Here is a 13,379-nt window from a genome sequence, read left to right on the forward strand (position 1 = left end):
ACTGCATCCCAGTTGCTTTTCTCTAGATGAAGTGGAGAGGAAAAGAATTGTCTAAAGGGTTTTGCCTTTCAGAGGAAGTTTTTCTTTCCTTCAAGAAAATTCTGAGCCCTAGCTGGCAAAATTTGATCTTAGCGTGTCCTTAGCACCCTGGCAGAAGCACAAAATATCCCTGGCCCTTCAGGAACAGGTGTTTCCTCCTTCCAGGTTTTATTTCCACCATGGAAGTCTTATGTTTCTCTGCCTCAAAAAGTAACTAGAAATGCAGAATTAAGATTTAAAGAAAATTAAGAAAAAGTGGAAGCGAAATGAATATCCACAACATCTTTAAAACAGTACACAGCATTCATCATTGAATGTTTCAGTCATCACCTCTTAGGATAGCTGAGAAGGCTTAGAGATTTCCACCTCCCCTCTTCACTCAGCATATGGACACCTCTAATATTCATGAAAAAGACATGCAAAGGCCACAGCCAGCATCATGGCTTTTTTAAATCACCCTCACTGATTCTACCTAGCCTGGCAGTAGAGACAAGAGGACGGCTGGTAAGGATAAGAGAAGCAGCCAAAGTCTCAAGAGAAGCCACTATGCTCCTAAATCAGAGCTTAAGAAGATTCCTGTAAAAGATTCAGGGCATAAAGTTAGACAAACTAACTTCATCTTCAGTGGCAAATTCTATGCTGCATCTTTCTTCATCACTCTAGACAAAAAAGTAACTGGTAATGTGCCTGATATGGTCTGAAAAGGTCTTGCTATTTTGTACATGGAGTCCAGTTGTCATACAGGTAGCAGGTTTTTGCTTTGTCTATATTCAAAAGCTTTGCAAAAACAGAGGTTGCTATATATCTTTACAAGACAGGCCTTAAATGTAAGGTGTTTTAGCCAACAGTCTCAAGATAACATGAAATGTATTTTTCTCATTTTTCTTTTCTTAGCTTGGGCAGCATTTACTCTTTTTTTTTCCCTCAGTAGTGCTGTCTGAAGCATCTTGTTTATCTTTGTTTTGATTTCGTGTGAAATCTGCCCAAGATATACATGTTCTCAAATCACAGCAGAAATCACTTGTGTTCATGCAAGAGCAGGGAGAACATGAGCCACATCACTGGCCTTTCTCATAACCAACTTCACCCACTTCCTTGGCTTTCATACATGCACACAACCCTAGGCTGTATCATAGAAAGGCTGACCGTGGCTACCTGATGAACTAGGGGGTAAAAACCTGTCATGACACTTTTCAAGGTTGTAGAAAATTTCATTAATTACTAGGAAATGCTTATAGTAAGCGAGGGGGGGGGGGGGACCCTAAAAAACACAGTATCTGGCTTGGTTTACATGGGCAAATAGCCTAATGGACCTCAAACTAAGAGGGAAAAAGAGGAAAAAAAGTCACATGGGATGCCCACGTTGTAGCTCACTACCTTGCACATTGCCCAGATGTTAATTTGCAGTGTGCTCAAAAAAAGAGAAACAATGGGAAGTCCAACAGACAACAACCGTGGCTGTGATAGAAAAAACTACCACAGTACTTGCTTAAGATACTTTCTAAAGTTGTTGGTTGCATCACACTCCTGGTGTTGGACCAGCCTAAGTACCATGGAGCTGTGAATGCAGGGATTAAAGACTGCCATGGAGATGGTTCATCCACAAAGGACCAAGCTAGCCCACTACGGCGCTTGTTCCTGGACAACAAAGGCAATAGCTGACCTGAGGATTTTGCCACAAGACTGACATGGGAGAGTTTGTCAGCTGAAACAGACCTGACCTTGGAGTTAATCCAATACAGAAACAGTTTCATGGTTTTCAGATAGTTCTGTGCAGCTGGTTCTAAACATAGTAATCCCTTTTATAATACTGTTCTAATATATTCCTGCCATGCCCATATTTCTCTACTGTTGAAAGCAATTGCCCATTAACTGGCAAACAACAAAGCATTACATTCCTTCTCCTAGCAATCTTTGAAAACAGTCCTGTGCCTTTCTCTGAAACTTATAAATAAAGTTTCATGGGTACCACGAGGGAGCAGCATGGGCCTGGGTAGGTAACACCATGAGTCAGTTAAGAAGACAAGTTTTCCACTGACAAGAATAGGCCAGTGATGGACAAAAGGCAAACTGGAGCCTTGTGGAACCTGAAGGTCCTCCTGTGAGTTTGTAACAGTTATCTGAGCAACCATTTTTTTCCCTTTAGCAGGGAGAATATCATCTATTAATATACCCTTGATGGTGGCAAGACCAGCTCCCAGTAATGCACACAGGGAGGAAGAGGCTCACTTGGGCAGCGTTCATTTACTTCAGCATGGGAAAAAATGCTCTGGACCATAAATAGACTCTTAATTGCCATAAATGCAAAGCCAGAAGGGCTGTGAGGGAAAATTCCTTGAATTCCCTCCAATCAAAATACTACAGTGAGTTCGTTATAGAAAGAATCAAATTCACTTTTCATGCCCTGAGAAAACAGAAGCTTAGCACCTTTGACTACTGATCATCTTCTGGAAAAAATTCTGGAGACCTTAAATAATCTAAACTACATCAAACTGAGGAAAATTCTGAGAGCACCAAAAGACAGATTTATTTTTCAGAGTAAGTAAGTTTTGGAACCTTTAAATTTAAACAGCATTTTTTTCCCCATAATATTATTTGTAAGATGAACAAATCAGAGGCTCAAGATAAAATAGTATCTTGGAAAACAAGCTCTGTTCTTATTAAGAATCAGCAATTGTGACTATCAAGTTATCTAAATTTAAAAATATGACTGTAAAGATGTGTTACTTTAGCCTTTGAGAAGTCAAAAAAAAAAGAGGGCTATTGTAGAAATGTTAACAGACAACAGCATCCTCAAAAACAAGAGTGCTGTAAATCAAGTGACACATCATAAATCTACAAAGACAATTTATGAAAGCCTTGCTAAAAATCAGTGTGTCATTCCTTCCTTTTCAATGTCACCATTGCCCTGCAAATATAGAACACTTAGAGATAATATTTTCAGCAAGGAAAAAAAAAATGTGGCCTCAGAATGTTACTAAGAAAAGATGACAGATTGGATAGAATTAGGTTAAGGGGAAAAATAAACTCTGGAGGGCAAAAGCCATGCAAGCTTCTAATGAAAACATGCAAATCTCACAAATTGCACAAGGGCTGAGCCCTCGCTTCAGAATATCAGTGGTGCTACAACTGCATGTCTGCTTTTGCGTTGGCCCAAATAAGAGAATTCTCTCATTTGACACTTTAGTTTAGTCCCAGTAAAAGAAAATAGCACAGCCCTTGATTGAACCCACTCTGGGAGTGTGGATTTCAGAGAAACCTAGACTCTGTGCCATATGACTGATGTATTCCTCACTGTGTGCATCCCACCACACTGGTCTCTCCATGCTCAGAGCCCTTTTTAGATCTAAACTTCCACATTGATTTACTTACGTTGAAAGAGTTTCAGTGCTCCGGTTCAGTCCTTCTGAACAAACGTATAATGAGCAATGCTTTTTCACAAACTTGCTACAACTCCTGTGACCATCTGAAAACTGATTTACAGTATCACAGATTGGGCAACATAATCATGGTAGCTAAAGATAATAAATAATTATTGTTGCCATCTGGACACTTTGAGAGTCGTCCTTCTGAAGTTTGCGCTTCAGTTTCTACTGGAATAGAGCTGGTACAAAAGCAAAGAACAACAACAAGAAGTTAAATTTACATTAACAGAAGAATAGTTGCTAATTCGTAATCTACAAGGGGAAGCACTAACATTAGTTTAAATGCAATTTACACAGAAATATTCATGAAATTTTGTAGCTATTTTTCAGCTTGTCAAGCATATTGATGCAGCAGAATAGTTTCCTGATTATCAGTACTTTTTTACTTTCAACAGTATACAGCACATCCACTGAGAGACAGAGGTTTGTTTTGATACCTTTTCCCTACCTCTGCCAACCCAGTTATCCTTAAAGCCGGCAGTGGCAATGAGTATTTAGTGTATTTTCCTGCATTGCTGCATTGGCTGTGGTTTGCAGGATAGGCTGATAATATCATAGGAAATGTTTAGACTACCTTTAGCACTGTGCTGCTCCCAGGCATGGCAGGAGAGGGCTCAGCTCTGCCCTGATGCGCAGCGCTGAGCAGCAGCCCACTGCTATTAGTCACAAGCTGCAGCACGGGTGAGCAGAGACAAGTGCTAGGGGATGACAGCTTTGGAAGCAGGGAGAGGTGGCCTTTTCTTTCTTTTGCTGTTCTGTGGCTACCCCTGCAGGCAAGTAAGACATAATCTTCCCGAGACAGAGGTGCTTAGGGAGTACACGGCACTGAGCAGAGATTCATCCAGTGCTCCTCAGGGCCACAGCAGATGTCTCTGGGGCATCAAGCAAGAGAAGGAGTGAATTAGATTATGTGGGAAGCTGGAGGTCAAGAGATGAGCTATGGGAAGGGACTACATTACAGTCCCATTTTAAGGAAAATACTGGGTGTGAATATGACTTTTTATCCCTGCCAGCAGATTTTAGAAACGTCACAAGAGAGGAAAAGAAATGTGTATGGCACACAGAGGATACGTTCTTGTTCCACAAAAACAGCAACCCAGTTTCTGTCACCTCACATTGATTTTATGACCATCAGTGCAATGTCAATTTACTTAGGAAAACTGATCAAAGACCATAACTTCAGAAAATGTTTTTGTGAAGCAGCCTAATTCCCTGTTATGGCTGTTTATACCATGGGGGTTCACCAAAACAGTGAGTCATCATTAACCCTCCAATTTATTTCAATTACTTGATCATTGCAGCATAAATAATCCAATTAATATATTCTGATTCAAGCAGACCCACATAATGTTCTTAAAAAGAAAAAACAAATAAAATTGGAAGAATAGAGAGATTTCTGCCTGAAAGTAGCACACATTGAGTGAAGGGCTGTTTGGCTCTGATTTTGCTAGGATGACAATTGTATTGCTATGAGCTCTCACAAGTAGGACATTGCAAAGTTTAACTTCCCTTAAACCAAAGTATTGCCCTGATGCACTCTCAAGTGAGAACATGCCTTCTCCCAGGTGCCTGCCAGAGTTCAAGAAGACTTTGGGCACTCTCAGGTACATGGTGTGGTTCTTGGGGCTCTCCTGTGGAGGGCCAGGAGCTAGACTTTGATGATCTTTGTGGGTCCCTTCCAACTCAGGATATTCTATGATTCTATAATTTAGGTCCCCTCACGGATTCATCTGTCCTGTTCACCACATTAATTTTGCAGACAATACCAGCAGTAGAAGGTTCTCCCACAGGAACAAGCAGGGAGAGAGCATTGTAATGGTTTGACCATGTCTGTCATAAGCAATTTCTTTTGCAAGAACAAACAGGTTCACACTCCAGTTCTTATTTCATTTCCACATCCCCACGGCCTCTGGATCATGTGTGAAGAGAGTGAACACATTTCTTCCAGGGCAAGCAGTGGAGATACTGAGCCAGGCAAAGGCCAGCTGCTGTACCCCATTACAGAGACAAGTGATGAGTCTTCCCCTGCAGCTCTAAAACCAGGGGTCTGAACCATATCCCAGGAAGTGCCACATGGGATGTTATAGGGTGTTCACTATGCACACATTGTACGAAGGAGATTGTCTTTTAAGAATAATTATAGTGTTGGCCATGACAGAAAAGAAAAGAGATGGGTTAATACAGAAGTGAAACTGGTACCCAACCTAAAAAACCTAACAAATCTTGTTCAGCTGGAAGTGAGAGTTGCTCCCCAGTCACCCCTTGATGTACACTGAGAAGGTTTTATTTGTTCACTCCTGATTTTTTTAATGTGCAAATCAGATCTTTGACATCCCTAAGGGCTTCTTAGGCCATCCCTAGCTTCCCATACCCATGCTAGCAAGTCTGGTGAGGTTGTCCCAGGGGTACAAAGTGACAGGCATAGTTCAGCTGTCATTGGCACTGGGCATGGCACGTCTGGATGCTCTGGGCACTGATTTCTATAGCTGCAAGCCACAGTGGGGTACTGGTTACACAGCAAAGGTAAAACGAGCTCCCTACCTTTTCCAGCAAAGTTGCTCTGCCTCTGGTGGCTACTGACAAAAGCCAGTAACACCTTACATGCTAATGTCCAATACTCACTTTCTAGACAGCTGTTTAACTTGCAGCTCTTCAGACAAGTTTATCTACCTCACACTGCTCACTTGGAATCAGGATTTCATCCTATTTGAGTCAATGTCAGTATTTCTACTCATAGCAGGGGGACAGCATTTCAGTCCCTCATTAGGTCTGTCTCTAAGGAGTATCTCTTAGATAATTTATGATGAAAAATTTGCACCACATTTACTGGAAGAGAGAGACCTGAAAGCCTATGGAGCTATTGGACAGGGTTGCCTCTTAATGTCCTTGGTGCTGAGTGTAGGTCTACCAGCACAGTGCAATGCAACGTAGAGCTGCCTGAAATAACTGAGCATCAGAACTAATATACTCACCACCACAGAGATCTCTGCTTCGCCTAATTAACACTGCTGAGAAACAGGGCTGATTAACCTGGGCAGAGCGCCACAAAACCACGGCTATCCTGCTTCCAGCACTTCAGCAAACTCATTAGCGCTGTCTTGGGCATCGTTGCACAGAAACGAATTTGTGAATGAAGACCTGAAGAAGGGAAGCCATCTGATAAATGCCGCAGCTCTCAGTGGTCCTGATTAGAAGCTGTTCAAAAACTGGGAGGTGGGGGAGCACATCTGAATCACACCCTGCATGGAAGTTTTGCAAAATGGAAGGTTTGTTCCCCCTGCCTTCCTGGGCATGAGAAGCCGTCAGGATACTCCTGGGAATTATTAGCTGCAAAATGTAGATCCAGGTGCAATGCTCCGTGTTCTTTCATATGAAGGCAAAAAAGATCATCCCTCATGGCAGGGGTTTGGAACTACATGATCTTTAAGGTCCCTTCCAATCCCCAACCTATTATTTCCTGTATCACCAGAGGAAAAGCCTCTAATAGAGCACTTTTCCTTCCTAATGATGAACATGATCTAATAGTGATAGCTGACCTAAAAGCAGAAACAAAGAAATATTGCGTGTGCTCCCATTATAGCCACTGAAGTAGTTATGGTCCCATTTCATGGAAGGAATATGTAGGTGATAACAACCTTACGAAAATGAAATGAAATGGTGCTGTCACTAATTCCATTTAATGCTCTAACAACATCCAAATTAGATGTGCTTATTAGTTCATAACATTGCTTGTTATAATTCTTAATCTCAGATAAATCTCTCCACAATGAGGAACTAATATAATGAGCTAGTAGGAAAACAAAACATTTTGGAAATAAATATTCTTAATGGCAATCATGCTTGTGCCATGGCTGCAAACTGCTCAACACCCTTTCCTTTCTGACACTTTTTCCTCGTTTTCTGTGGTATGCTCTCAGATTTCCCTATAAATTCCATGCCATATCACTATTACTTTATTTTAAGGGAATTTTGGGGAAATAATTAGCTCCCTTCAACATACTGCACTATCTCTTATAGATTGTTACGTTGTTCTGAAATTTCAGCATGCTGTTATTCCAGAGTAGTTCACCTGGACATCATTCAGTAATGAATAGGAGTTTTAAAAAACCAGTCATATATGAAGATTAATCTCTGCAGTTAAGGAATACTATCAACAAAATTAACAGCTCTCTGACACACTTTCCCTTGTATGAGTTCAGTTTGATGGGGGAAGAAAGAGGGAAAGAATCAAGCCATGATTCCATCAAAAAGAATCTTTGATTTTCCCCATGTTTTTGTCAAATAGAAAAGGTGCATTTAGAAAGTTATCATGCTCAAGGAATGGTCCATTATATATAAAACAATAAATTAGTAGGAAGTTTAATGCTTCTGACAAATGAGACTCTTTAAAAGTGTGTTGGAAAGGATTAATTCATAGATCAGAAAGACAAAGCAAGAGGCTGCTGTTGTAATGTCCTCTGGCTAGTCTCCATCAGGATTGCCGAACGATTTATTCAGACCACTGACAGCATTGAATCTCTAATGATCCATGTAAGTGAGTTAAGATTAGTAGACCTTATAGATTTAAAAAAACAGAGAAAGCTTCCCAGTGCACATGCTCATCTCAAATCAGCTGTTTCATGCTTCTGGACCTGTGTTTAGCTTTATAACCTTGTATTTTGGACTAAAAAAGGACTTGTGTAATTTCTTCAGACTTTATCTGTTGGTGTCTCCACAGATTGTGGTTTCTTTAATTCTAAAGTCTAAGAAATTTTCTCCTTTCCTCTAACCATGTTTCTGAGCATAATGATTACTTGGTCCATCATGTCCAAACTGGATTGCTGTATTTGAATCTGATCACAGTTCACTATCCCAGCTCTGCAGGAAACACCTGCCGTCTTCCTTCATAGATGATGTCATGGCAATGACTTCAATGAATTTAGATTCTCATTATTTCAGTGTTCCTTCTATCAATATCAGATTAGTAAGGGCAACTGCAGACCTGTGAATCACCAGATTTATGTGCAGCTCCAGGAAATTAAGATCACAGAGTTCAAAACAAAGGTACACAATGGCTGTGAATGGAGTATTTTTGGGAAATAAAACACAAGACCTCCTGGATCCTACTGACATGAAAGGCTTCCAAAAGACAGTAGACAAGATAATGGAAAATAAATTGACCAAAGACTAATGGACATTCTTATCACAGAGTCACAGGATGGATTGGGCTGGAGGGAACCTTAAAGATCATCCAATTTCAATCCTCTTTCCATGGGCAGGGACACCTTCCAGTAGATCAGGCTGCTTAAAGCCCCATCCAAGCTGTTCTTGAACACTTCCAGGGATGGGGCCTCCGCAAGTTCTCTAGGCAACCTGTGCCAGTCTCTTACCACTTTTTTTTTTCCTGAAGTCTGATCTAAACCTACTCTCTTTCACTTTAAAGCCATTCTCCCTTGTGCTGTCACTATGTGTCCTTGTGAAAGGTCCCTCTCCAGATTTCTTGTAGGCTCCTTTAGGTACTGAAAGGCTGCTCTAAGGTCTTCCCAGAGCCTTCTCTTCTGAAGGCTGAACAGCCCCAACTCTCTCTTTCTGTCTTCATAGGAGATACTTATGTCATTTAGGTTTTTGAACCCCAGGAGGGTGTGTGGCTGCAAGCATCTTACCCTCTTCTATCAGTGCTATTGATCACTGTCAAATACAGGATGAGCAGCCAGATTCACCTCTGATTCAACACAGCATTGACACCTCTATGTCTTAACCTGAAAGAGAAAATAGCACAAATATGGAATATGACTCCTTGGGAGAAAGCCACAAAACCATTTCTTTGCAGCCTTCCAGAAAGTGCCATGAACAGCTCCACCTGTTTCAGCTCTCCTCTCTAGCCCAGCTCTCCTCTCCACCCCATGCTGCTTTCTTTCACTCCAAAGGCTTTCAAACAACCTGCATGAACTGTGAAGCAAATCAACTACAAACTAGTTTTTAACGATGGCCACAATTTAAAATAAAAACAGATCAAAAACCCTGCCAGTAATATTACCTAAAAAGGGAGAGCAACAGATAAAGTCTCAGTGAAATCACCCAGCATCTCCAATTCAACTCAGGCTCTGTGTTGATGTGCAGCAGGTTAATATCCTTGAGTAGGTTTTGAATTGCTCATGACAGAGGTACATTTCTGTCAGTTGGTGCTGTTATTCTTGTCACTTACCCTGTCTCCCTGTTCTCTCTATGCAGCAAATTATGCCAGTCAATTGTCTGCCTCTTTCACAACAGTTTCTGTATCTTCTTTCAGACCATGCATAGAGGTTCTTAAACAACTTTCTGAATAATTTCTTTTGCATAATTTTCTGCACTTTGGGGACAAGATTTAGGAACCAAGGCACTTTTTTCTCCCTGTGTACCAGTTTATCAGGGCATAGATATACTTCTGTCAAGCTTTATAGTAAGGCTCAGAGAATGGTCAGGAATAGAAAATGGAAAGAATAGAGATATCATTTGCATTAAGAGTATGGTTTTGTTCTTTGTATTTCAACCTTTTTTCTGGTTTGGGTTTTTTTTTTTTTTGTCTCCATAAGTCATAAACAATCCAGTGAACACAGAACTGTCCTTATTGACCTGAATAGCAACTAGCGTAGTGAGCCATCTCCTCTGACTGTGGTTTCCTTGTCTTCATAGCACCTTTTCCCACTGACATTCTTATTTATACAAAAAATTACAATTATGTCAACATCTATATGAATCTTAACCTGAAAATATTCCCTCTTTTTACTATCCACCTAGTTTACTGAAAAAAAAAAAACACCTCTGTATTTTAGTCCATTTTTTTTCCTGTGGAATTGTATGTGTGTTTGATCAGTGTGTTTGCATAACATTCTCAGTTATCACTGGGACCTACAGATTGACTTTTAATGCAATTTAACAACAGATTGAAAGATAAATAAGTTTCTACAAATTTCATGAAACTAAAGGGATGGCCAGAAGCAAAGATCCCATTCATGCCCCAGCCAGAGGGAAGCGCACCAGCTTATAGACATGAGGGTATATGCCTTGAACAGAGCCCAAAGAGAAAAGGTTCAGATGAAGATCATATTTTCTCTCCCTTCCCTTCATCAGCCAAAAGATACAAATCCAAAGGACACCAGACCTCATATTTGCATTTTTTTTATAAAATTACTCTTTTGCCTTCTACTTCAGTTAGCATTGCAAAGCCCAGCACTTAGCACCCAGAAGGAGGAAAAAGGATAGAAGGTATTTTGGCTCATGCTTCCCTATGCATGTAGAACATTAAAGCCCAAGAATGATCTATGAATGAGATTTAACACAGGTAGTCCTGTGCAGTTACTTACCTTATTTACTCACCTGCTGTTTATGGAAGTGGATATCAGTTGCCCCCAACCTTCTAACTGCCCTGTAATGTGAGCACTAAATTGATGGTGATTACAGTTATGCATGAAGTTTCAGCATGTTGTTTATATTCTAAGCTGCTGGTATTAAAAAACACCTTTCTTCTTGTAAGGAGGTGAATGCGTTATGAGTTGTAGACACAGCCCTTTAGCTACCTCCTGTTGAAGATTCCCACTTTGATTTATTTAGGTATTAAAGCTTCAGTTTTCCATATATGAAAACTAAAAAGGAAAATCCTGCAAGCCATTACTCATATGAATATCACTTATTTTTCTTTTTTCATTATTTGAATTACTCACAGGCAATTAGTAATCTGCACCAGAGCAAAGATTCTATATGGCCAGATTGTGTATTATTAATTTATGCAGAGTACCATTTATTCACGTAACTAGTCATGCTGATTTCAGGAGGACTACTCACAGGAGTAAAAGTTATTTTGCTTATGGAGTTCTAAATTTCTATCCCAGGAGTATCATGTTTCTGGAAGAAACTGTTAATCTTCATTTTTTTCCTTGCTTTAGGCAGAAAACTGAACTGAGAGTGTAAGCTATCTTAATTAAATCTGATCTGAAGCTTTGCTTTTCTAGTTAGCTCATGCATTCTGATGTGTAAGCTATACCCTAATCACTCCTCAACATAGTCTTCTGGGTGATGATATCTAAATATAACAATTAGTGCAGAGAGAAAAAAAAAATTAGTTCAGACTAGACAATATAAGAGGAAGATAAACTCCAGGTGGCACAGTTATTTTTTGAAAGACAAAAACTGCATTCTTCACTGGGAGTCAGTGCTCATAAATTAGAATTCTATTTAAAATGTGTCAGTGACATTTTCATATCTATTTATTTTAATGTCTATCAGCTTTTAAAAATTAGTTGAGGTTGTATTGCTATTACAAAGGTTAAATGAAGAGATTATGAGTTGCACAGATGTTTATGGTTTGGGTTGATAGCTCTGGGACAACCCATTCTGGAGGCATTGTGTTCCAGTTCATTTTAACAGTAATTAGAAATACCCCCGTAACGAGGTGCTTGCTGCTGAAAACAACTTCATTAGTTTGGGTGATTTTATTGGTTTCCTTTAGGGTGAGGAATGAGTGTTAATAGTTGTAATTTAATAGGAAAATTACCGAAGCAAGGAAGATTCCACTGAATCTTAAATGAGGCATTAGACAGGCTTTATTTTTTTTTTTTTCCCCAAAGAATGAAATACAAAGGAAGAGCAGCAACCTTAAGAATTATCATATGAATTGACTTACCCTAGACCAGATGAGCAATTTTGTTTAAATATTTTAGATATCACTTGAAGTTGTTAGGAGCCTATACAGAAAACATCTATTAGGTTAACAAATTCTGAGGACATTTGGCTGTCTGCTTGAGAATTTGTATACATTTTGACTCTGAACGAAAAGCCTGCCTGTCAGAAAGGCTGTGTTGTCTTTCAGAGACCAAGAAGGATATTCCCCTGGCAAGGTGATATTACTCAGCACAGACTCTTCTTTTAGCTATCACCCGTTCCCAGCAGGCAAAGCTGCCCCAGTTATGCTGGATCCCATCCTCTTAGGGGGATGATGGATTGCTGGTAAATTGCTAGGCTGCCTGAGCTGAGCTATGTACAGCCACATCCTTGCCAGATATTTCCTTTCATTGGAATAGGAGGTGTTGCCTACCCTCAGTCTGGGTGGACATGTGTTATTAAATTGGGTCTGGCTGAGGTGGAGTTAATTTTCCCCACAGCAGCCCCTACAGGGCTGTGCTTGGCATTGGTACCTGGAATGAGCTGATAACACGGCACTGAGCTGGGTCCTGCTGAGCAAAGCATCAGGGCTGTCTCTCCAACATTCTCTCACCAGTAGGCTGGGGGTGAACAAAATCTTGGGACAGGACACATCCAGGACATCTGACCCCAACTGACCAAAGGGACATTCCATACCATACGATGTCTGCTCAGCAATTAAGTTAAGAGAAAGTGGGGAGGGAGTGGCATTCATTACTCTGATGTTTGTCTCCTGGAGCAATTGCTACATGTACTGAAGACTTGGTCCCTGGGAAGTGGCAGGGCATCATCTGCTGATGGGAAGTGAAAAATAAATCCTCTGTTTGCCTCTGCTATGGAACACATTCTTTGCTTTTGCTTTGTTAAACAGCTTTTATCTTGACCCATAAGGTTTTTTTAACATTTTCTTTTCTCTCTGCCACTGCTCTGCTAAGGAGGGGAGTGATAGAGTGGTTTTGTGGGTACCCATAGCCCAGCCAGGTCAACCCACCACAGTCCTAAATCACACCTCATCTCTGTCCTAACCTAATCTAACCTCCTAACCTAACCTAACCTAACCTAACCTAAGCTAACCTAAGCTAACCTAACCTCTGTCCTAAAGCTCCTACTGAAAATCAGTATGATCTCCAACAGCTTGTCTGGAGGCCTTCTCTGACTCTCTACCTTCCCTCCCTCCTTTCTAGCCTCCCTCCTTCAGCTCCTCAGAGATCTCTAAGGCCTCTCTGATGGAATGCTGGTCCCATTAAGAAGAGCTAGATA

Source organism: Pseudopodoces humilis, chromosome 2 (genome assembly GCF_049639895.1).
Source record: "Pseudopodoces humilis isolate 2021_Gansu_Grassland_sample_001 chromosome 2, ASM4963989v1, whole genome shotgun sequence".
NCBI classification, from domain to species: Eukaryota; Metazoa; Chordata; class Aves; order Passeriformes; family Paridae; genus Pseudopodoces; species Pseudopodoces humilis.